Source organism: Ambystoma mexicanum, chromosome 6q (assembly GCF_040938575.1).
Source record: "Ambystoma mexicanum isolate Mex_15411 chromosome 6q, UKY_AmexF1_1, whole genome shotgun sequence".
Taxonomy (NCBI): Eukaryota; Metazoa; Chordata; class Amphibia; order Caudata; family Ambystomatidae; genus Ambystoma; species Ambystoma mexicanum.
Window position 1 is genome coordinate 1,400,562,214 of NC_090937.1, and position 25,865 is coordinate 1,400,588,078.

The 25,865-nt window shown below is 50.8% G+C and overlaps 1 protein-coding gene across 1 annotated transcript in view; it reads right to left on the reverse strand.

Moving 5' to 3' along the window:
- The window catches only part of MSANTD1 (Myb/SANT DNA binding domain containing 1), a 202,548-nt gene that overhangs the window by 101,490 nt on the left and 75,193 nt on the right, over positions 1 to 25,865 (reverse strand). The window lies entirely within an intron of this gene.

Genomic DNA, 25,865 nt, shown 5'->3' on the forward strand with positions numbered 1-25,865 from the left:
CCTCAGAGTGCGCAATATCTTGTCTGCCAACCCGAGCCAGGGCCTGGCTACTGGCAGTGGCTCTAACTCACCGATCAAACTCAGCCACTGGGAAGAAACCTGCGCCAGCACAATCGGTATGGAGTCCATAGAAGGTTTGGGAGAAATGGAACATGGAGCCTTGTCATCGGCAGATGGAGGTGAAAGTCCTAAGAAAACAATGTAATGCAAAGTATGATGACAGTCCACCAATGTGACCGTGCCATGAGGCAATGCATGGCCCATTACACACACATGGACACATCCCTGCCTAGATGCTGTCCCCAGCACTGACACATCCACATGCATGCAGCATGCCAATGCCATACCTGAGACACACACCACAAACAGGGAAACAGCATGTGTCATACTGCACACAGTCCACAACACAAAAGGCATGTCACACAGCAGACACCACCTCACACATGTGTGAACCTAACGTATGCCTGAGCAACCCCACCAAATGGCAGATAACCTGTATGCCACAACAGTAGGACAGCAAGTCATCAAATGTGTACAACTGCACTAATACCATTGTATGCATGATGCATGTACAACCATCACTGATGCCGTCCCTCTTATGGTCCCCCAGAGGCTGTGATACCGACAGCGATGCAGAGGAATCTGTAGCACAGGCCACCACTCCTACGAAGAGGGCCAGGTCCAGGGAAGACACTACCAGGCCTTCCACCTCCATGGGCACTGGCAAGGCACATCAGCCACCGAGGACAAAGGCACCACTGGAGGGCAGGGAACAGGGGTGTCATAGGTCATCCACTACTCTATAAGTTCCAACACCTGTGGAATCCACAGCTGTAGAGCCGGTGGTAGATGGTAACCTGTCTGCAGCTACCAGTTCGGTTGGGGAGGCAGCTGCCACTGTGCCACAGAGTGGCGATGAGGTAATTTCCCAAGGCGAGGTCTGTGTCCCTGAGGAGGACAACCGCTCCATGGAATTCCTTGGCACACCCAGCCCCACCCATGCACACCAGTACACACTCATCAGCTCACCCGATGGCACCTCGCATGTCCAGTTGGGAGGAGAGACTGAAGCAGAGGCCTGGAGCCCCACACAGGACCCACCAGAATTGGGCCCCTTGCCACACCTGCTATCCACCTCCACAGGGGTCCGGGATGGGGAGTTCAGGATGTCACAGATGGAGGCACGCCAGCAGGAGCTGACCGGCTTAGTGAAACAATATGTCACTGATGGTGATGTGAGGCCCAAGAAAACACTGCGGCCATGAAAGGGGCCATAGAGTCGAGCACCCAGAAGATCTGTGAGGAGCTGTCGGCAGTGAGGCAGGTCCTTGCCAGGATTGCGGATGCCATGGAGGCTCTGCTCCTGCCCAGACAGTAGAGCATGCGCCCACAGGGTCTTCGTCAAGCTCCACACAGACGAGCCCCCTGCGCAGGTCTGTGCGCACCATGCGTCGCCCCAACATGCTACCCCCGTAGTCAGACACAGGACTTTAGTTGCAGGCTCAGCCTGCATGTGCACACCTATGCAGACTCGAAGACTCGAGTGGCATAACATTGCACGCCATGTGTGGGGGAGTTGTGGGGGTAGGGGGTGTGTGGGGGCAGGAGGTGTGTGGGGGAGTTGGGGGGGGAGAGGGGAGGGGTGTGTGTGAGGTGGAGGGTATGAGCACTTTTTACTTTTTCCTGTTAAATACACCCGTTGTGTACCAGAAAAAATACCTGACTGGACATTCCTTATTGTGTATGTGTCATTTATTGGTTTACAGTGCATAGTGTCCATGTACCCCCACACCCAGTGCCCTCAGTCCCACATTCATGGCACCCTCTGCACCCATGTGTCTTAGAAATATTGGCCTATCACAGACTGGCGCACAGCACGTCCATCCTGTGCATCGCCACCGGGATGATGTACAACCCCATCTTCTTCATCCTCACCTGGTAGTTGCTGTTGAACGTCAGGGGGCAGAGGCACGTTCCGTCGGATGCACATGTTGTGTAGCATGACACATGCCATGATGATCTTGGCCACTTTCTCATGCCTGTACAGGAGTGCCCCACCCGACCGGCTAAAACAGCGAAAACGTGCCTTCAACAGGCCAAAGGTCTGCTCAATCACCACACGGGTACGGGTATGGGAACGATTGTAGTCCTCTTCGTGCCTGTTCTGTGGGTTACGGACAGGGGTGAGGAGCCATGTCTTCAAGGGATAGCCACCATCACCTGCATGGGTGCAAAATAAGGTATGTGTAAGTGAATTCCTGCCACCTGTGCATATCACACATGCCTGCAGATATTTGTTGTTCACATGCACATGTCCCTGGTTGTATGCACACATTTTAACTTGCCACAGTGTGTGCTGTGCCATGGTCTTATGGTGTGGGTTGCGGCTTCCAGATGAAACAGGGTTTCCACTCCCTTGCTGTTGTTCATGCACTGTGGATGCATACCGCTTTGTTTGGTATCATTATGTGATGTGTAATGATTAGTACGATGTTATTACTGGCAGCGTTGACAGAAGTCTCAGCATTATTTATCACTCAGCGCTTATTATTCCCATGGTAACATGCAGCTCTACTGTGGTGGTGGCCGTGTGACAAGCAGTGTATTCCCTTGGTGGGATTGATTTGTGCACTCTCATGGATGCTTCTCCTGTGTTGTGAATTGCTGCAGACATTTACATTGTGCATACTCACAGAATGTTGCTGGATTGTGTTACAGAGGGTGAGGTCTGATGATGGGTGGTGGACGTGTTGTGGGATGTGGGCTGGTTAAAAGTTAGGCATGTTGTAATTGGTGTGCAGCTTCCATCATTGATATAGGGATTGGTTGTCATGTTCAGTTTGGGATGCTTTGGGGCACAGTGTTTTGCGATGTGGACATTGTGCTGTCACCACAACACTGACGCCATGGTGGTGTGTGCATCTCTCCCCCCATTACACTGCCATGTGCCTGTCATGCGACTTACCAAGCAGCCAGGCACGTCGTCCTGCATGTCGCTCCATGTAGTGTGGAGTTCCGCAGGACCATTGAGTCATGAGTTTATCAGGGAAATCGGGCACAGCAATGTGTGATGATCTTGCTGGAGTCACATACCATCTGTACATTGATGGAGTGATATAGCTTACGATTGCGGTACACCACCTCCATGGCATGCAGGACCACCAATTCAACATGGGTGCAGTCAAGTGCACCAATACAATTTAGCATGCCTGCCAGTGCATGGAAGCCAACTTTCGTGTCAAAGATCTCCTGGGCAGTCTGTGTTAGGGATATGTAGTTTCTCGAGTGCTTCAGGAGGGCATCCAGCACTTGGTTCAGCATGCGAGAAAATAAGGGTTGTGATATGCCATGCATGTGCCCCACTGTGTGCTGGTAGGTGCCTGTGGCCAGGAAGTGGAGCACAGACACTACCTTCAGTAGAGGTGGGATGGCGGTGCGTATTTCAATCAGGCTGACAATGTCGTCGTGTATCATGTCCACAATAGTGGTGATGGTGTCCCGGTCCAGACGGTACAGGGTGTGGATCTGCTCAGGGGGTTAGGTTGAATGGGCCTGTCTCACCCTCCTTCTCCTCCTGCGTCTCCTCTGTGGTGCCTGTTGTTGGTGCTGGTGTAGCAATGCAAGCATGTCCTCTAATGCTACTGCAAGTGGAATCATTTTGGTGTGGAAAGGGGTGTGGTGTGTGGGTGTGCTCCTTTTGTGCTGGGCCAGACTCCATTGCCTCCACCTGTGCTGATTGTGTGCACCTGTGGCAGTTTGGAGCACTGCACATTGCTGTTTGCGGGTGGTTCGCGATGCCGGTGTTGCCGGCATTCCAGTATCCCTTATTACCGCCTTCATAATGCCGGTATTTGCATGTCCGCATGACTTGTGATGTCCTCCTGTTAGCGCCATCCAAGTATTGCTGGACCGAAGGGCCGCAGCCCCCGTGCATGCCGGTACGGGGTGCACGGTATCAGCGGTGGCACGGATACTGGGTTGTTGACTCGTAATAACCGGAGCGGTATGCAGTGCCGGTAATCCCTTACCGGCATCGTTTTCCCATTACCACCTACCTCATAATGACCCCCCATGTCTCTGTCCCTGTAGTTCATGAGCTTTGATATTATCGGCGGGGGGAAGGCACCCGGTGTGGGTTTGGCTGCCAGGGATCTGTGTGCCCGCTCAACCACAACCATTGAAGACCAGCCGGGGTCCCCCAGCAGTTCGCTCAGCAATTCCTCAACAGCTAGTTCCATGGGTCCTGTCAGGGCGTCCTCAGGCACCCCTATGATGTGTATATTATTGCTGCGTGATGTCGCATTTCAGTTCCGAGATCCTTTGTCATACTGTCCCCGTATTCTGTAACACCTCTATTGCATCCTCTGCTGCTCCAACCCGCCTTTTCATTTCTTTGATTCGCTGCGTGGCCTTTTCTAGCTGGGTTCTAATTTTCGTGAAGTTGATATTGATGCCATCCACCTCATCATTTATGGATTCAAATCATTGCTGCATTGAGGCGAACACACCCTGTAGATACATGGAAGCTGGGGAAGGCACCAATGTTTTGTCGGTTCTGAACTGGTAGTACCCTCACTACCCGTGGTGTTCGTTTCAGCAGTAGGTTTAGTGAATTTGTCCATTGTGCCACTTTTCTTAGAGGTCGCCCCTTTAGGCATTATTCAGTGATGCCGAGTTCCTGTACCATTTGTGGCTTTCCCTGTCCCGGGGTTGCGAGTCAATGCGGAATGTGTTCAGCTGGTTCCGGCTCAGGGTGAGCTCTCACTGGTTATGGCAAGAATACTGGCTCAGTATGCACAGAGCAGTGTCCAACATACACCTTTTGCCCCCTCTTTCTGGTTACGATAGATCTTAATACTTCCTTGCGTGCAGGTCTTCTTATTCACATACCTGTGGACCTCTCTCACTCTATCTCCTCCCCTTCACTGCTAGAGTGAGTGCGACCAATGTTCCGGGTCTTCTCCGGGTGATCTGCTCTCAAAGTGTAACTAATACACTCCAGCGTAATAGCTACAATGCACTAGGCCTGCCTTAGTTTGTCAGGGTTCAGCTATGTCCATTGTACTTCTTGCTGCAGGTTCTGTTTCGTTATAATTAGGTAGGAGGACCCTGTGTTCAGGGGTGGACTGAGAACCAAAAGAGGCCCTGGAAATAATGTTCATAGTGGCCCCATATTACACATTCTTAGCAAGCCCCACACTTTTCCTATGGAAAAATGTGGCAAGGCCCCACAAAAGAGGCCCAGGGTGCAGAGGCTTACCGGGAAATCTCCCGAGTTCCCTTTAGGCCAGTCCATCCCTGCCTGTGTTGCTAATAATCATTGTGCTGTGCGGTCTATCGGGGAAGGGGTGATGTTTCGCACACGCAGGACAGGTCCTAGAGAACTGTGTGTCTCGAAGGGGGCTCATGGAGGTCAGTGGCCCTCATTACGACCCTGGCGGAAAGGGGTTTACGCCGGCGTAAACCATGGCGCCCCTTTCCGCCTGAGTACGAGTTCCCGTAGCGCCATGGTGATTTTTACGCCTGCTTTTTGCAGGCGGAAAAATCCATGGCGCTACGGGACTTGTTGTTAATTACGCCACCGTAATTTACGGTGGCCTAATTAACGCCTTCCCCACTCCCATTATACCCTATGGGGCAAAAATGGGAATGGGGAAGGGTAAATGGGGATTGGGGACTTACCGCCCCGCCAAGGTCGGAATGGGCCGGTAAGTCCGCCAACCACCATGGCGGAGTTGGCAGCTTAGCGCCATGGACCATGGTGCAAATTGCACCATGGTTCTCCGCCAGGGTCGTAATGAGGGCCAGTGTCATGATGCCTGCTCATTAGGGTGCTCCACTACAGTTTGGGCCGTGTGGATCATTCAATGTTTCTCAGCGTTGTCTATTTCTCCCCCACGCTGCTAGGACACATGCGATCCCTGCTCAGAGGCCCCTCACTATACTCTGCTCACAAACTGTAGCCAATGCACTCCTGCGCGATAGCCACCGTGCACTAGGCCCGTGCTCATAGGTCAGGATCTAGCTGCACCCAGTGTTCTTTCTTTTGTAAATTCCGTATAGTTAAGATTAGATGCCAGAGCCTCGTGTCGCTGTTGGCTGTTGTAGTATGCAGTCTATCGGCGGGGAGGCGTATTAATCCACACACTCAGGTCTTGGAGAGCGCTGTGTCCTAGAAGGGGGCTTGTGGGGGCCAGCAGCGGGGTGCCTGTCCATTATAGTGCTCCCCTATAGTTCAAGTTGTGTGTATCTTGTAACGCGTCCTTGCGTTGCATTGGCTTCACTTCGCGTGTGTTCCCCAGCGAACCCCATCTTGGTTCTCTGTGGTGCCGTTAGCCCAGAAACCAAGCAGGTCAGAGCTTGCAGCGTTAGCACCGTGGCGCTGACATACATCAAAGGGTGCAGCTGGATTGTGTGCTGGTTCGCACCCTCTGTTGCAGGGCTTGCTCACTCTCCCCCTTTCCTACTGTGTCCGGTGTGCTTTCGTCTCGCCAGGAGCTAGGTAGCGGGTGCGTGCATCCAGCTATGAGCGTAACAACGCCCCCTACCCGAGAGCCCTCTTAAAATACTGATGCAAGGGGGGCATGGCCAGTAGCGCCAGCGATGTGGCAGCTCCTTTAATGGCCTCTGTATGGGGTCTGCAGCTTTCTGAAAATATATGATGTTCCTGCCGTTTCTCCATGAAACAAACGCTACCAGCTGCAAGATGAATGCCAGGGCCACGGATGGTACCAGAATGAGCCCTTAATGCCCACTAGAGCCTCACAACGAAGCTGGCGAAGTATGCGGCATTAACCACCAAGGTACTCCAAAATGGGGGACGGTCCATGGAAGCTTCGCCGCGGCACTCAACGGGAATCCTCAACCGATACTAACTGCGGCATCCACCAAGGGCAGGGCTTTACAATACCCTTTGTCGGAGGCCACCCAGCGATTAATGACCGGCTGTGGAGGCGGCGCCAGGGGAGACCCGACAGATAGCTCTTGTGAACCCAGCCCTTGGAGGTGCCACGGGCTGGTCCTGGTTGTGGTCTCCCCGGGAGAACACACATTCAGCGCCAACGTGACGGCGGGGTCCGCTGGAGCTGTCACTGGCCTCTGCTGTTGAGCGGAACCAGACCTCGGCGACCCTGCAGGACTTGCTGGCACAGCACTCTCTGTGCGTCCCGCAATTGGTTGCCCCGGGCAGTGTGAGAGGCAGGGGACCCCGACTGGCCGGACATCCCTACCCGCTGCGCCTGCACTGCAGGACCAATACTCACTGGCAACCCTCCTGGGGGATGCGCTTCTGTCCTTTCAGCCTGACCCCGCTGCGACTTGCCCGCTGAGGTCCTCCCAGACCACCATTGGAGAGGCGCCTGCTACAGAAATCCTATTTGGCCCCACCTCAGACTTCCTTGACCTCCGCCTCAACCTCGCTCATCTGTGGTGGCTCAATAAGGGGGGGAGCACTCCGAAAGCCCAGCACCTTCTTGAGGGCTCATCCCTCCATCTCAACACCTTCCCACCTCCACCGTGGGCCACCCGCCTCAGCTCCAAAATCTGTCGCATCCAGTCCTGCAACTACCACTTAGGCCGCCTCGACCCACGGCCTTACACCCTGTCAGAAATTTCTGCCCCTAACTGATTTTGTCGCGAGCGATCTTGGTCCCCAGCCCGGAGAAAGCATATAGCAGGCATCCCTGTATATAAACCAACGTCCGTAAGCTTTTGCTTTGGTTTTGCAGCCTGGAACTCTGCACCACAGCCTCTTCTAGGAAATACAAAGCCTGGACCACATCCTGCCTCTAACATCCCACAGGCCCCCAACTTACTCCGATGTGATGGCTAAACATCTGAAGCCTGCCAAGAACACTGACATTACCACCATACTACTCTCAGCAGAAAGGGGGAAAAAGTCTGAGCCCCCAAAACTCACGCCCCAAAAGCTCTCAGAGGACAGCGGAGCCATGTCGACAAAAGAGGACATTCAAGCCTTTATGTCATACATTAAGGCAGAATTTAGGTTGTGCATGTCGGAGCTTACTACTAAAGTAGAGTGGACCGACCAGAGGGTCACGGATGCAGAGCAAAGGCTGGGGGAAGTGGAGGACTTGTCCCAAGAACACGCTGTAACTCTCGGGGTAGGACAACGCTCGATTCAGGCTCTTCTCAACAGAACCGAGATCCTTGAATTCAAGCAGGAGGATCTTGAAAAAAGGTCCTGCCGCAACAACCTGCGAATACGGGGGTCCCCTCCTCAGTCCGGGACAAAGATCTGGCTGAATATGTGGGTGACTTTTTCCAATCATTGCTGCCGTACTTGTACAAGTCACAACTCATTCTGGACCGCACCCATAGGCTGCACCCACAACGTGGAGTAGAATCGGACTCCCCCCCCCAGATGTAATAACAATGGTCCATTTTTACACAACCAAAGAAGCCATTTCCACAACAGGGCGATCCCGGGACGAGTTAACATTCCAAGGCTCCCCGCTCCAAATCTATCAGGATCTCTTCCTCTTGACACTGCAGAAGAGAAGGGCCCTCCGGCCTATTAAGTTTTTCCTCTAAGACCACCAAATTCGATTTTGATGGCTGTTCCCAACGGCCCTACAGTACTCCTACAACAGAACCCTCTGTAGGATTAGCCACCTCGATGACGCTGCAGCAATCCTACGCCCTGGTTCTTCTGGGGGTGCAGAGGACCCTACAACTGATCGCACTGGGGTCAAGCCAGATAAGTCTCCCCCAAACTGAGGAGCTTGTCCTGGTCAAAGGTACGAAGGAGCCGGAAGGTGAAATGATCATCTGCGATCCAGCACTTGGTTCAGCATGCGAGAAAATAAGGGTTGTGATATGCCATGCATGTGCCCCACTGTGTGCTGGTAGGTGCCTGTGGCCAGGAAGTGGAGCACAGACACTACCTTCAGTAGAGGTGGGATGGCGGTGCGTATTTCAATCAGGCTGACAATGTCGTCGTGTATCATGTCCACAATAGTGGTGATGGTGTCCCGGTCCAGACGGTACAGGGTGTGGATCTGCTCAGGGGGTTAGGTTGAATGGGCCTGTCTCACCCTCCTTCTCCTCCTGCGTCTCCTCTGTGGTGCCTGTTGTTGGTGCTGGTGTAGCAATGCAAGCATGTCCTCTAATGCTACTGCAAGTGGAATCATTTTGGTGTGGAAAGGGGTGTGGTGTGTGGGTGTGCTCCTTTTGTGCTGGGCCAGACTCCATTGCCTCCACCTGTGCTGATTGTGTGCACCTGTGGCAGTTTGGAGCACTGCACATTGCTGTTTGCGGGTGGTTCGCGATGCCGGTGTTGCCGGCATTCCAGTATCCCTTATTACCGCCTTCATAATGCCGGTATTTGCATGTCCGCATGACTTGTGATGTCCTCCTGTTAGCGCCATCCAAGTATTGCTGGACCGAAGGGCCGCAGCCCCCGTGCATGCCGGTACGGGGTGCACGGTATCAGCGGTGGCACGGATACTGGGTTGTTGACTCGTAATAACCGGAGCGGTATGCAGTGCCGGTAATCCCTTACCGGCATCGTTTTCCCATTACCACCTACCTCATAATGACCCCCCATGTCTCTGTCCCTGTAGTTCATGAGCTTTGATATTATCGGCGGGGGGAAGGCACCCGGTGTGGGTTTGGCTGCCAGGGATCTGTGTGCCCGCTCAACCACAACCATTGAAGACCAGCCGGGGTCCCCCAGCAGTTCGCTCAGCAATTCCTCAACAGCTAGTTCCATGGGTCCTGTCAGGGCGTCCTCAGGCACCCCTATGATGTGTATATTATTGCTGCGTGATGTCGCATTTCAGTTCCGAGATCCTTTGTCATACTGTCCCCGTATTCTGTAACACCTCTATTGCATCCTCTGCTGCTCCAACCCGCTTTTTCATTTCTTTGATTCGCTGCGTGGCCTTTTCTAGCTGGGTTCTAATTTTCGTGAAGTTGATATTGATGCCATCCACCTCATCATTTATGGATTCAAATCATTGCTGCATTGAGGCGAACACACCCTGTAGATACATGGAAGCTGGGGAAGGCACCAATGTTTTGTCGGTTCTGAACTGGTAGTACCCTCACTACCCGTGGTGTTCGTTTCAGCAGTAGGTTTAGTGAATTTGTCCATTGTGCCACTTTTCTTAGAGGTCGCCCCTTTAGGCATTATTCAGTGATGCCGAGTTCCTGTACCATTTGTGGCTTTCCCTGTCCCGGGGTTGCGAGTCAATGCGGAATGTGTTCAGCTGGTTCCGGCTCAGGGTGAGCTCTCACTGGTTATGGCAAGAATACTGGCTCAGTATGCACAGAGCAGTGTCCAACATACACCTTTTGCCCCCTCTTTCTGGTTACGATAGATCTTAATACTTCCTTGCGTGCAGGTCTTCTTATTCACATACCTGTGGACCTCTCTCACTCTATCTCCTCCCCTTCACTGCTAGAGTGAGTGCGACCAATGTTCCGGGTCTTCTCCGGGTGATCTGCTCTCAAAGTGTAACTAATACACTCCAGCGTAATAGCTACAATGCACTAGGCCTGCCTTAGTTTGTCAGGGTTCAGCTATGTCCATTGTACTTCTTGCTGCAGGTTCTGTTTCGTTATAATTAGGTAGGAGGACCCTGTGTTCAGGGGTGGACTGAGAACCAAAAGAGGCCCTGGAAATAATGTTCATAGTGGCCCCATATTACACATTCTTAGCAAGCCCCACACTTTTCCTATGGAAAAATGTGGCAAGGCCCCACAAAAGAGGCCCAGGGTGCAGAGGCCTACCGGGAAATCTCCCGAGTTCCCTTTAGGCCAGTCCATCCCTGCCTGTGTTGCTAATAATCATTGTGCTGTGCGGTCTATCGGGGAAGGGGTGATGTTTCGCACACGCAGGACAGGTCCTAGAGAACTGTGTGTCTCGAAGGGGGCTCATGGAGGTCAGTGGCCCTCATTACGACCCTGGCGGAAAGGGGTTTACGCCGGCGTAAACCATGGCGCCCCTTTCCGCCTGAGTACGAGTTCCCGTAGCGCCATGGTGATTTTTACGCCTGCTTTTTGCAGGCGGAAAAATCCATGGCGCTACGGGACTTGTTGTTAATTACGCCACCGTAATTTACGGTGGCCTAATTAACGCCTTCCCCACTCCCATTATACCCTATGGGGCAAAAATGGGAATGGGGAAGGGTAAATGGGGATTGGGGACTTACCGCCCCGCCAAGGTCGGAATGGGCCGGTAAGTCCGCCAACCACCATGGCGGAGTTGGCAGCTTAGCGCCATGGACCATGGTGCAAATTGCACCATGGTTCTCCGCCAGGGTCGTAATGAGGGCCAGTGTCATGATGCCTGCTCATTAGGGTGCTCCACTACAGTTTGGGCCGTGTGGATCATTCAATGTTTCTCAGCGTTGTCTATTTCTCCCCCACGCTGCTAGGACACATGCGATCCCTGCTCAGAGGCCCCTCACTATACTCTGCTCACAAACTGTAGCCAATGCACTCCTGCGCGATAGCCACCGTGCACTAGGCCCGTGCTCATAGGTCAGGATCTAGCTGCACCCAGTGTTCTTTCTTTTGTAAATTCCGTATAGTTAAGATTAGATGCCAGAGCCTCGTGTCGCTGTTGGCTGTTGTAGTATGCAGTCTATCGGCGGGGAGGCGTATTAATCCACACACTCAGGTCTTGGAGAGCGCTGTGTCCTAGAAGGGGGCTTGTGGGGGCCAGCAGCGGGGTGCCTGTCCATTATAGTGCACCCCTATAGTTCAAGTTGTGTGTATCTTGTAACGCGTCCTTGCGTTGCATTGGCTTCACTTCGCGTGTGTTCCCCAGCGAACCCCATCTTGGTTCTCTGTGGTGCCGTTAGCCCAGAAACCAAGCAGGTCAGAGCTTGCAGCGTTAGCACCGTGGCGCTGACATACATCAAAGGGTGCAGCTGGATTGTGTGCTGGTTCGCACCCTCTGTTGCAGGGCTTGCTCACTCTCCCCCTTTCCTACTGTGTCCGGTGTGCTTTCGTCTCGCCAGGAGCTAGGTAGCGGGTGCGTGCATCCAGCTATGAGCGTAACAACGCCCCCTACCCGAGAGCCCTCTTAAAATACTGATGCAAGGGGGGCATGGCCAGTAGCGCCAGCGATGTGGCAGCTCCTTTAATGGCCTCTGTATGGGGTCTGCAGCTTTCTGAAAATATATGATGTTCCTGCCGTTTCTCCATGAAACAAACGCTACCAGCTGCAAGATGAATGCCAGGGCCACGGATGGTACCAGAATGAGCCCTTAATGCCCACTAGAGCCTCACAACGAAGCTGGCGAAGTATGCGGCATTAACCACCAAGGTACTCCAAAATGGGGGACGGTCCATGGAAGCTTCGCCGCGGCACTCAACGGGAATCCTCAACCGATACTAACTGCGGCATCCACCAAGGGCAGGGCTTTACAATACCCTTTGTCGGAGGCCACCCAGCGATTAATGACCGGCTGTGGAGGCGGCGCCAGGGGAGACCCGACAGATAGCTCTTGTGAACCCAGCCCTTGGAGGTGCCACGGGCTGGTCCTGGTTGTGGTCTCCCCGGGAGAACACACATTCAGCGCCAACGTGACGGCGGGGTCCGCTGGAGCTGTCACTGGCCTCTGCTGTTGAGCGGAACCAGACCTCGGCGACCCTGCAGGACTTGCTGGCACAGCACTCTCTGTGCGTCCCGCAATTGGTTGCCCCGGGCAGTGTGAGAGGCAGGGGACCCCGACTGGCCGGACATCCCTACCCGCTGCGCCTGCACTGCAGGACCAATACTCACTGGCAACCCTCCTGGGGGATGCGCTTCTGTCCTTTCAGTCTGACCCCGCTGCGACTTGCCCGCTGAGGTCCTCCCAGACCACCATTGGAGAGGCGCCTGCTACAGAAATCCTATTTGGCCCCACCTCAGACTTCCTTGACCTCCGCCTCAACCTCGCTCATCTGTGGTGGCTCAATAAGGGGGGGAGCACTCCGAAAGCCCAGCACCTTCTTGAGGGCTCATCCCTCCATCTCAACACCTTCCCCCCTCCACCGTGGTCCACCCGCCTCAGCTCCAAAATCTGTCGCTTCCAGTCCTGCAACTACCACTTAGGCCGCCTCGACCCACGGCCTTACACCCTGTCAGAAATTTCTGCCCCTAACTGATTTTGTCGCGAGCGATCTTGGTCCCCAGCCCGGAGAAAGCATATAGCAGGCATCCCTGTATATAAACCAACGTCCGTAAGCTTTTGCTTTGGTTTTGCAGCCTGGAACTCTGCACCACAGCCTCTTCTAGGAAATACAAAGCCTGGACCACATCCTGCCTCTAACATCCCACAGGCCCCCAACTTACTCCGATGTGATGGCTAAACATCTGAAGCCTGCCAAGAACACTGACATTACCACCATACTACTCTCAGCAGAAAGGGGGAAAAAGTCTGAGCCCCCAAAACTCACGCCCCAAAAGCTCTCAGAGGACAGCGGAGCCATGTCGACAAAAGAGGACATTCAAGCCTTTATGTCATACATTAAGGCAGAATTTAGGTTGTGCATGTCGGAGCTTACTACTAAAGTAGAGTGGACCGACCAGAGGGTCACGGATGCAGAGCAAAGGCTGGGGGAAGTGGAGGACTTGTCCCAAGAACACGCTGTAACTCTCGGGGTAGGACAACGCTCGATTCAGGCTCTTCTCAACAGAACCGAGATCCTTGAATTCAAGCAGGAGGATCTTGAAAAAAGGTCCTGCCGCAACAACCTGCGAATACGGGGGTCCCCTCCTCAGTCCGGGACAAAGATCTGGCTGAATATGTGGGTGACTTTTTCCAATCATTGCTGCCGTACTTGTACAAGTCACAACTCATTCTGGACCGCACCCATAGGCTGCACCCACAACGTGGAGTAGAATCGGACTCCCCCCCCCAGATGTAATAACAATGGTCCATTTTTACACAACCAAAGAAGCCATTTCCACAACAGGGCGATCCCGGGACGAGTTAACATTCCAAGGCTCCCCGCTCCAAATCTATCAGGATCTCTTCCTCTTGACACTGCAGAAGAGAAGGGCCCTCCGGCCTATTAAGTTTTTCCTCTAAGACCACCAAATTCGATTTTGATGGCTGTTCCCAACGGCCCTACAGTACTCCTACAACAGAACCCTCTGTAGGATTAGCCACCTCGATGACGCTGCAGCAATCCTACGCCCTGGTTCTTCTGGGGGTGCAGAGGACCCTACAACTGATCGCACTGGGGTCAAGCCAGATAAGTCTCCCCCAAACTGAGGAGCTTGTCCTGGTCAAAGGTACGAAGGAGCCGGAAGGTGAAATGATCATCTGCGATCCAGCCAAAGGAGCAGACAGCGTTGGAACATGACGCAACAAAAGCAATGCTGCGGTCCATGCCCAACTCCAAGGTGCATGCCACCGAAATTCCATTGGAGTGGACCTCAGCCTTTATTGACTGTTTTAGCCCTGCTGGGTAGGGGAACGCCCAATAAAAAGAAATCGGCTCCCCAGGTTAATGTCTCAACCTCCCGTAGAAGGTTGATGTTAAATGCCTTGCCCTCCCGTTGGAGGTTACTGTTAAAAACCTGGCCACATGATGACCCCATCCTGATTAAGCCTCCAGATGATGACTGAGCTCGGCTCTGCCCAACCCCCACCTCCGGGACCCACAGAAATCCAGGACTCACCCCCTACGCACCTGAAACTGAAATTCGTTACGCCAAATGTCGGAGGGTTGAACTCCCCCCACCCCCCAAAACAATGTCTACGCTACAATGTTTACAAGATGGGGTAAACTCTGTGGTTTTTCTGCAAGAGACCTACTTAATCCCAACTGACTTTACCCGCCTCTGCCGCAGATTTTTACCACTACAATTCCTGGCCTCCAATGGCACTAAGAAAGGGGACACTACGATACTCTTCACAAGATGGGTTAGACCGCAAATTCTGGAGACCCTGTGCTGCCCAGAGGGCTGCTTCATGGCAGTCAAACGTCTTATTCTTGGACAGCTCTACTCTCTCATCTCAGTCTATGCGCCAAACCACAAACAAGAGGAGTTCTATAGAGTCTTGGAAGAATCTATCCTCCCATTCATCGAGGGCCAAACCATCATCGGAGGAGACTTCAATGGGGTCCGGGACCCACTTAAGGACAGATCACATCCTATGACCCGCAAAGATTCTAGGCTGGCAGCAGGCCTTCTCCACCTATTCCGGGCCCTAGACGTAGTGGACACATGGAGAGTGCTCTATCCCAATGAAAGGGACTACTCCAGCAACTCATATGTGCACAGAACCTTCTCGCGGATTGACCTCCTGCTGGCCTTCCCCCAAGTCTTGGCTTTCACAGACAACGTTATCATTGGCCCAAGGGTGCTCTCCGATCACGCTCCAGTTGCCCTGACGCTCCGGGCCCACAACCCAGCCCCTCCTCCCAGACACTGATGGAAGCTATACGACCCCGTCCTAAACGATATGTCACTGAGGGACTCCATAGGTAAGACGATCAAGAATTTCTTCAGGGAAAACCTGAATGAGGCCACGTGAAAAGCAGTGGTGCGAGGAGAACTGATTGCCCAGGGAGCAGCCTTTCACAAACGCAGGTGGCAAACCCGCACAGACCTGGAGAACGAGATCCACGAGGCTGAGGCCGCCCACAAATGCAAAGGCTGGTCCCCGAAATCCCACCGGCCCTACAGGCTGCTCGAAAAAGACTGGAGGCACATTATGCAGAGGACACTGCACAGCTGCTAGCTAAAACCAAGCAAGGGTATTATGCTAAAAGTAACAAAGCGAAGAAACTATTAGTGGACAAACACGCCAAAGCAAAAACGGAACTCTATCCTGGGCCTACACGACCCCCAAGGCAAAGTTCAATTTGCAGAACAGGACAAACTAGGACTTGTAGTTGCCCACCTCTCGGAAATAATGTCGTCATCCTCAAGGAACCAGGAAGAACAACAGGACTACCTGCAAGGCGCTGCTCTTTCTCGCCTCGAGGACCCTGTGAGGAAGAGCCTTGAATCTCCCATCTCAGATAAGGAGGTCGATGCTGCCATCAAGAGTCTCAAAGCCAAAGCCCCGGGCCCAGGTGGGTACACAACACGATTCTATAACATTTTCCGCCCCCAACTTATAGCTCCCCTGACAACCCTCTTCAATTCTTTTGCTACTTCGGGAACCATTACCCCCCTCCATGCAGGAATCAATCACAATCCTTATTCTTAAACCACGAAAAGACCCCAGGGATACCAGCTCATACAGGCCTATCTCACTACTAAACCTCGACGCTAACATATATTCAAATATTTTGTCAAATCGCTTGGCAGGTGTCCTTCCCAATATCATAGACCCAGATCAGACAGGATTTATAATGCGCAGGTCGACGGGGGACAATATTCGTAGTGTCCTAAACCTAACAGACATCGCAAATCAGGATTCGCTGAAGCTTGCTTTGCTGGCCCTGGATGCAACCAAGGCGTTTGACAAGGTGGACTGGGCATTCCTACGACTCTCCCTCGAAACCTTCCGCTTTGGTCCGACCTTTCCGAAAGCTGGTGCTAGCCAACTACCAGTCCCCAAAGACCCTTCTTAGAGTCAATGGTCTCTCATCTGACCCGATTCCTTTGGCCTGTGGAACCAGACAGGGATGCCCCATGTCTCCCTTGCTTTTTGCCCTGGCCATGGAACCCCTCGCCCAACGTATCCGTCTAAACTCGCAGATTAAAGGCCTCCAAGTGGGCTCCTCCCAACACAAGATCACGCTTTATGCCGATGATGTGCTATTATCTATTACAGATATCTCCACTTCACTGAAGCCAGCTCTTGCTGAGATTCGTAGGTTTGGGAGGGTAGAGGCTTTACCATTAACTTTGGGAAATCAGTGGCCCCGGGGATTGGGTTCAAGGCGCGGTAGGGGAGTGGAAATCCCTAGAAACGCTATGCCTAATTCGATGGAGTCAAAATGTCATTCCCTATCTGGGGATCCAGATTCCTTACCGCCCGGGGGATGTCTACCTGGCGAATTTCCCGCCACTTTTCAAAGAGCTGGAGAGGGATCTCAACCGCTGGCTCTCGCAGGAGTATCACCGCCTGCAAAATGAACCTCCTTCCACGATTCCTCTACGCTTGCTCATCCCTGCCCACCACAATCCCTCTGCCCCCGCTGCAGTGCTTGCAGAGGAAAATGTTCTAGTTCATTTGGAGGGGTAGGACATCGCATATCCCCCAGAGGACTATGATGGGCAGTTCCAAACTGGGAGGGTTGTGTCATGGGTACTAGGCAGGTAGTTGGGGCAAGCTGGGTGGAGGCTTGGCAGGCCTGGCATAGGCACACAAAAAACCCATAGCAGATACCTTCTTTTAATTCCTTCCTAGTGTTTGTAGTAACTTCCTGGTTACCACTTCCTGTTGCCAAACAGGAAGTGCATGACAATTCATGAGCTCTCTAGTGTTCGGTTGTGCCTGGCTATATAAGCCACACCCAAGATTCTTCCAGTGTTTCATGTTGCTTACTGTGAGCTGCATCAGCAACACACTTGCCGTGCTCTGGATAAGCCAGCTTCTGTTTACCTGCTCCGGATCATCCTGCTTCTGCTTATCTGCTCCGTATCCTCCTGCTTCTGCTTACCTGCTCTGGATAATTCTGCTTCGGCTTACCTGCTCCGGATGAACCTCTGTGCTTTCTCCACGCTGCAGCTTTCTCCGGTCAAGAGGGGACTTCTACACCGGCACCTGTAAGCACAAAGAAGAAAAGGAGTTAGCGCGCGCACTTCAGTAACGCAGCGCATACTCACCGAATCTTCATGCAACGCTGGAATCCAGGCCTGTAATCCGAGCGCTCAAAGCCCTGCATAATAAAGAGGAGACATTATTTATTGCGCTCGCTCCAATAACACAGAGACTTATTTCACTGCGCTCTCTCTAATAACGCGGTGCATACTTACCAAAGCCTCTGTGCATACTTACCAGACCACCAAGTCCCCAGTAGTGCTGAACCCAGACTCGAGGCGCTAATACCACATAATCCACTCCTGCAAGGGAATGAAGAGACATTACCAAGCGCGCTCGAATCTAAGACACTGCACATACCTACCAGCGGCTGACTTCTACACGCAGCGCTACTCACCCACAAAATACCTTTACCTTGGCAAACAAAGACAATATAGACAATTCTGGACACTCAACATCCTCCGCGCAACCTTCACTTGTGGAAAGGACTTTCTAGCCAGTGAAGAAACTGGGCCCTTGAACACTCGGCCTCGCTGTGAAGGCATATAACAGCCTGTGGCATCAGAACACAGCCAACAAACATTGGCATCATTCATATGAGCGAATGCAGAATGCAGGATGGAGTGCACACCCTACTAAAAAGCAAGGTAAGCCCTTAGGGGACATCACAGCACACAGTAAAGAGAAGGGAAGGACCCAGGGGAATTCAGGTCTGAGTGTACATCTTGTATTTGACAGGTATCCCTCCGGGTGAAACAGGGGAAGTGAGAACTCAGGGACAAGGGAGGCTCATCCATCGCTCCTGCAGAGACACAGGTGAGTGTGACAGGTTGGGGGTCCCCGACCTCTGGAAGTATCAGGTAGCAGCACAGCTGGCCCACATTCAGGCTTGGGTCAGTACCTCTGGGAACCCAAGGTGGGTGGAGATAGAGCAGTCACGCCTGCCTCTCCCTTTGCGTTTCCTCCCATATATCCCCCTCCCCCTGCGCCGGACTTGGTCGGGAACCCCGTCTTCCACTAAACATACCTTGAAAACTTAGGACTGGGCTCTGAAACATAAGGGCATCCCGAGGGACCTGAGCCCCTCCTCCACAGTTTTTCATAATCCAGCCTTCACTCGTGAATCGTGTCCCTCGAATTTTAGGAATTGAGTGGTGGGAGATCTTGAATCCCTGGGTAAACTCTTTGAGGAGGGCCAGCCGCACTCCTTCAAGCAATGCAAAGCAGCCTTCCAATTGGCAGAAACAGATAGGTTTGCCTATTCGCAACTCCGACACTGGTGCACCCACCCGCTGACTCAATCAGCAGCACAACACGCCCTCTGTCCCCTTGAACTCACTGTAAAAGATCTACCATCACAAGGTGAAAATCTCTACTCTCTACAAGTTACTGCAAGAAGACACTCTCACTGCTAGGGCCCCCTATATGTCACAGTGGGAGGCGGACCTGGGGCACCCCATGGAGAACCAGACCTGGGTAGACATCTGGTCGAGGACACACTCTTCCTGCTTTTCCATCACCAATCAGGAGTGCGCTCACAAGTTGCTCCTACGATGGTACTATCCCCTGCTCCGCTTGCACCACTTTCACTGGGCCTTGGACTCCCTATGTTGGCGCCGTTGTGGACTCCCAGAGTCATATTTCCACATGTGGTGGACATGTCCAGTGGTGAAGAAGTTCTGGTCCCAATGTATAGCTACAATAAAAGACATCAAAGGCCCCTTGATGACTCTTTGGTGGCTAAAACTTTGGGACATTCTAATAGCGGAGAAAATCACTGCAGCCAAAGCTGGCCTCCTCCACCGCTTCTCGAACGTTTGGGCGCCCTCCCTAGACTATGACCAGAACTTCCCGGCATTAACCTACAAACCACGGCTGGTCGTAAGGGCCCTTCAGTCGAATTGAGAATGGTTGGCGCCGACCTATGCCCAACCAGACCTCGACGAAAGCTGATCTAGGAGGGTGAGGGAGGAGGAGCATTGGAATTGCTCGTAATTTCAACTGGAAGTAATGCTTTGTCTATTGTTTGCTGCACTTACAGTCATCTGTGCGCTGGTTTAAAATAAACACGTTTAAAAAAATGGAAAAAATACTGATGCTAAACTTTACAGTAAAATGCTTGCATCCAGATTGGGTGAGGAGAAATCAATAGGGCTGACTATAACAGAACCTCCAGAGTTCCTCCACACCCTGAAAGCCTCCTTCCCCTTTCGGTTTGTTGATCGTGAGATCACATCTGCATCACATCCACCTAGAACGCCCTTCTGAGAGCTAACATCCCAGCACTGTAGAAAGATCCCCGATGGGAGATGCAGGAAATATCATGGTTGGGTCGGATTAGCATAGTCAAAATGACCATGCTCCTAAAGCTTCTCTACACATTCCAGGCCCTGCCAATTATCACTCCAGAGCCTGACCTACTCGAGCTACAGAAAGCATTGGGGCAATTGATTTGGAACTGCAACTCCTAAGCTTATCCTTCGCTCCAGGGGGATGGGAGGGTTTGGGGTCCTGTATATTCAAAGGTACTTCCAGGTGGTAAATTGCCTCGATGCTAGAATGGGCGTGAGCGGAGAGACCCTGAAATGGAAGGCTATAGAGCAAACAGGGTCACCTTTTCCACTGGCTCACCTTCCCTTCCTTCTTAACTCAGCGAGATGCATCTAACAGGGCCTCCTACAGACCACTTGCACCACCTTACGCAACTGGGACAAAGCATGCATCCAACTGGGCTGCAAATCACGGCTGGGTCCCCTTTCTGCGGTACTCCACAACCTGGCGATTTCTCCAGGCATGAGAAAAAGGGCTTTTGCACATTGGGAATCACAAGGGGCCCTACATCTGTGGGACCTATATAAGGATGGGGCACCACTTACTTTCGTGGAATTTAAAGAGAGGTTTGACTTAACTGAAGCAGAGCACTCTCGATATATCCAGCTATGGCACTGGGTGTCCAATATCAAGTAAAACCGCCTGGAAGTTGTCCACCATGGAAACAGAACTGAGGTTGCTAGAGGTTCGAGAATCACAGAAGGTGTCTGCCTGTTACCACCTATTTGAGCGTGTCTCTCTAGAGGACAAGCTTCTTTACATGGCGCGCTGGGAAAGGGAAGTAGTGGTAGACATCTTAGAAGAATCCTGACAAAAGATGTGGGCCTGTGCCCACAAGTGCTCCTGCTGCACCTCAATCAAAGAAGGAGCCATCAAATGATATTTTCGCTGGTACATGACCCCTCAAAGATTGCATGCAATCCGCTCAGATTATTCGGACCATTGTTGGCATGGCTGTGGGAAACTAGGAAACCTTGCACACATGGGGAGGCACTGCCCAGCTTTGCAAGCATACTGACAGGAGATCTGGTCAAGAATAAAAGATACTGCAGGCAGCCTCCTCCACATGGGCCCGCTGACCCTACTCCTGGGGGATGTCCCCGATGTTGGCACTTTCCTGATTACAGGCCCTAGAGCGGACCTAATATCACACTGATTGATGGCTGCGAGAATAAACCGCGACCACTTTTGGAAGACCCCAGAGACCATTGCATCTCCTATTGGTGGGTGAAGGTGTGGGAGATTATAGCAATGGAAAGACATGAGGACTCATATCAGACCGAATGGTAAAAGTCTCCCAGATTGAGCCCTTTCTTGATTTCACTTAGCACATGTTTTTTAAACCACAGATCATGAAACACATATTCCAAAACGACTGTTCTGGCGGAGTGATGGGAAGATGAACCACTACAGGCAATGAGGGGAGATTGTCAGCGCTGCATGATGCGTACTTGGAGAGCGCTGTTCTCATCCATGTGACTTTTCAATTGTTTTCTTTTTTTTCGTTGCTTCTCTCTTTTCTATCTGTTCCGGTTCCACAGTGGAGGGGGGGGGGATTTCTGCTGGGGGTATAATGAAAATGAAATTTCGATGTTCCATTGTTCTCGCCTTTGTTAATTAAGACTGTTGAATTGTAACTTGGTCATCAGAATTTCACTAAAAAGACACATTGGGAAAGAAAGGGATCTCCACGTATCCTTCCATTAATATCCTATACCACATTAATTAATTTCTCAACCTCCAACCTCATATATTGCAGGGAAACATTTACAATCTTACAACTCCCTGAAAATAGGAAAGACCATGGGCCATGTGCCGGTCCGGAAACAACGGTGCCAGTAAGCTTACCGGCACTGTTTACAGAACGGCACACTACAGGTTTGCCTGCCGGAGCCACTGTACCCGACAGGGCTGACCCTGCCGGGCATATCAGCCACAGTAGGCAAGCCGTTACGGAAGCACCGGCATTGTTAACAACGGTGCTGGTGCCTCCATGGTCCCCATAGAGTCCTATAGGACTCTATGGGAATGGGGACTTACAAATTGCCAGCGCCTGTTACCGGGAAGTTAGGCGCCGGTAATTCATTCCGAATCTGGCAGCAACTAGCCGGCAGAAACCAGCCGGTAGCACCGCCGGACAGGGTTTCAGTCAGACTTGGAATGAGGCCCCATTTCTTTCCTTACAAAAATCATCCAATCTTTAGCTCAAATTATAAAAGTCCTTGAAATGTATTTCTCTGAGCTTATCGCAGTATGTTAACAAATACCTTGGAGTTTCTGTCTCAAAGTTACAAAGGCGGCATAACCGTTCCGTATGAGGGATTTTTTTTCCATGCACCCAAACTCGAATAAGTCGGCAACAAACCAAGTCGAAGTTGCATAATAAACCTTCGTACTTTTGTATTATTCAAATTAGTAATATAGCTAAATGGCAAATTTATGGGGAAACCTTGGCACACATACATGGAGTAATGCGATTTGCTAGCCAGCTTCACCATATTATTGTTCTTATCTCAAGCATACGCTTTCTTTTTGAGTTCCTTAGATGCTAATACAACATTTGTTAGAGCTAACATTTGAGCTATAGCAGGAATGTACAGCAAGGGTTCTTTCCAGGTTTCTATTTGAAGACAGTTGGGGACTGATTGGCCCACGTTTATAATGGTAATTTATTTACCCTCTTTTGCATAGGGAGGTTAACTAACCCCGAGCATTTTGGGTTTGAGTATATACTAAATTTGAGTTTGCTCCCCACCCATGAAATAACAGTAGCATACTGAGGTTGTTCAGAGATTGTGTTTTTTAAAAAAATAATGTTGTCTATGTTTTTAAGCAATTTTAAATGTTCTAAATTGTGATGTTGTTGTTTCATATGTTGTAGCATTGATAAAGCCTTTGAATAAGTATACTAATCCTGAAGAAGACGTTGACCAATGGTTATGAAAAATCTGGCCAATTGATGTCAAGTCAAAACTATAAAAAGGAAATCCAATGATGAGAGGAATACTACTAGAATAATCTTGGATAATTGTTGCTGTACAATGGTGGACTGTCACAGTAGGAATATTACTACTGCAAAAGTTATTTAGAAAGTCTTCATCTAAACCAGATTTTGGCTGTGAAAATGAATGGTTGAATTGTGTATTAGCGATTTATGCATAGGAGAAATGTTTACACAAAAGTGCGTTATTTGCAGAAAGAAAACGTGGTTTACAAAACATATATGTTTGTTTGAAATGAATTGTTTTGAAGTGATGTTTTTTATGAATTTGTAACAGAATAAAATGATATATTTTAATAATGAACACTCTGGTCCTCAGCATGTAATTTTCTGAAACACATTTATTCTGTCTTTCAGTGCATAGGGCATCCTATCTGTTTAGCATAGCTCATACCCGATGTCACCATAAAAAGATAAAATCTCCTTTATCAATACTCCCAAAGTACCTCCGAGGGTTTCAGGATTTAAAAGCTCTACAAAAGTGTAATATGTAGTTTCTCGGTTCACTGCCTCATTCAAGAGTGTCACATAGAATATATTGCTATTCATTTTCTTTTGTGTACATAGCAATATCAGCCCACAATTAATACCATCTCTACTGGCGTAGAATTCGGGAGCCCCAAGGTACTAAGCCATATTTTCTCCTCAGTTTGTCTAAGCCAAACAGTCTTCTTATTCCTGAAGGATTCCAAACAGTATAATACAGATGGCACAAAACTAGCCTTATGCAGGAGTATTTTGTTGTACACCAGAAAGACTGTGCTTGTCCTGTTACCCTTATCAATTTGTAACACCAACAAACTATTGTAGATATGTATGATATATCACAAATGTAGAGTACAACAATGTAGTCAAATGATTCTTTAATATGATGATATGATAATTGTTCTTTTATAACGTGCTTAATACCGGGGATCAGTTTCTAAGCACTACAAGATGTCTTGCTTCCCAGACAAACATGTTGCCCCTAAGCTATCCTCCCGGCCGATGCTTCTTTTAAGTGCGAACATTAATTACCAAATCAAATGTGCTCCGCCAACACTTGTTTCGACCTCAAGTCCTTATCAAGGCTTGTACATGGCCTTGAAACAAATTAACAAAAATCTTCGTTCTTCATGATTCGATTAGGCAAGGTGATTGTACACAGCACTGATGCTTGCTCCAAAATCCCTAATTTGCATTTGGTAATCCAATAGGCGCTGTCAGTATCAACTGGCTGGTTCCAGTATAGGTGACTGGTAATGGGATGTCCTTTCAGGAATCATCCAGCATACAATATGCTAACAGGACAAGCGCAATATTTCTGGTTGTTAAGACCGATTTCTGAACTCTGACCTGGTGGGCAGAGGTTCAGAAGGCCAGCCTAGTTTCTTGGAACAGGGTAACCTTCTGGACAAGCCAGACCAATCATGGTAGCATTGGCGATGGTCAAGACTAGGTCTCAGGAGGGATGAGGGTGACTGAAAGACCTCAATGATCACAGAGAGTAAAGGACACTTACAAATCACTCCCAGTCAGGTGTAGATATATTAAAAATACAAATACATTTATTTCAAGACCTTTGAGTTTGAACACACAAATAAAATCACACTAATACTTCTAAGCCAACACAATCCTATCAATATAAATATATACAAAACCAATGGGGTCTAAAGGGTTAATGCACGAAATGGGTCCACAACCTAACAGGGGAAGGAAAAAGGCAGTGCAAATAGTATTTAGTCCCTTCTGCATCAAAAACAGTCCTAACTGAAAGGCAGTCCAATCCTTAAGAAGAGTGGAGCCTATTGCTCAAATGTACTTGCAACGCTGGTGCACGCGGCAATGCAGATGGGCAAAATGGGATCTCTTCAAGGGTCTGTAGCAGCTCAGGAAGGTGGGTGAGGTGATGCAGAATAAGTTCCCACTATTCGTGGAGGGTCTCCCCAACAGTGCAGAGCAAGTTTCAGAGAATAGTTTTCTAGTTCGCACTAGCAGTGGAAAGGAGAGGGGCCCTCAGGGGCCATTTGTGTGTAAAAATTGATGAATGCGCTAGGGGCCACTGGTAAGGGTTGCAATTACTCAACAACCCCCGGCGCACTCCAGACCAAACTTCGGCAGTCGAGTCCACTTCAGTTGCAGGTTCAAATGTGGCAATCTCGTGGCTCTGCAGCTTTCAGCGACGAAGCTGCAGCGTTGATTCCCAAATGGGACAGTGACGATTTCTCCGCTCCTGGTGGATGGATCAGGCGAGTTCCGCTGTAGCAAGCTTCAGGGCACAGAGGACCAAAGCTGGAATGAACTTGTAAAGTTCGTCATCACGGCTGGGCGACACGGTACCCGCGTATACTCCGGTTCTGGCGCACTCACTTTACTCCAGACCTGGAAACACCAAGTGTACGAAAGTCGGTGTGAGAGTGCCGTAAACACTGAGCATGCGATGTACCAAGTTTCAAGGGCCTCCTCGAAACGGGAGCGGTATAAGGGCAAAGGTCCTGCGCAAGCCGGTCAGCCAACTGGTTGGACCAGGCACACTTCTGAGAAGGCTTACTTGCAGGTTTTGGTGAAGGTGCCGAGAATAGTTGGTCTCACTATTCCAATGGGTCGAAGCGTCTTTGCAGACCTTCTAGGACGACCAGATGCAGAGAGGTCCCACGGGATGACAGCGGACTCAGGGTGCCAAACATTCCAGCGGGTCGCCAGTGGTTCCTCGACTCAGCTTCTTAGTTTCAAGATACTTGGATCCTATCCTTCGTTCAGTGAGAACTCCAGAGATCGCCATGGTATGGGTGTTTGGCAGCCCTCTCTTATCCAAAATCTCCTTTGCGCCTAAATGAAGAGGACCCAAAGGGAGATCTGCTCACATA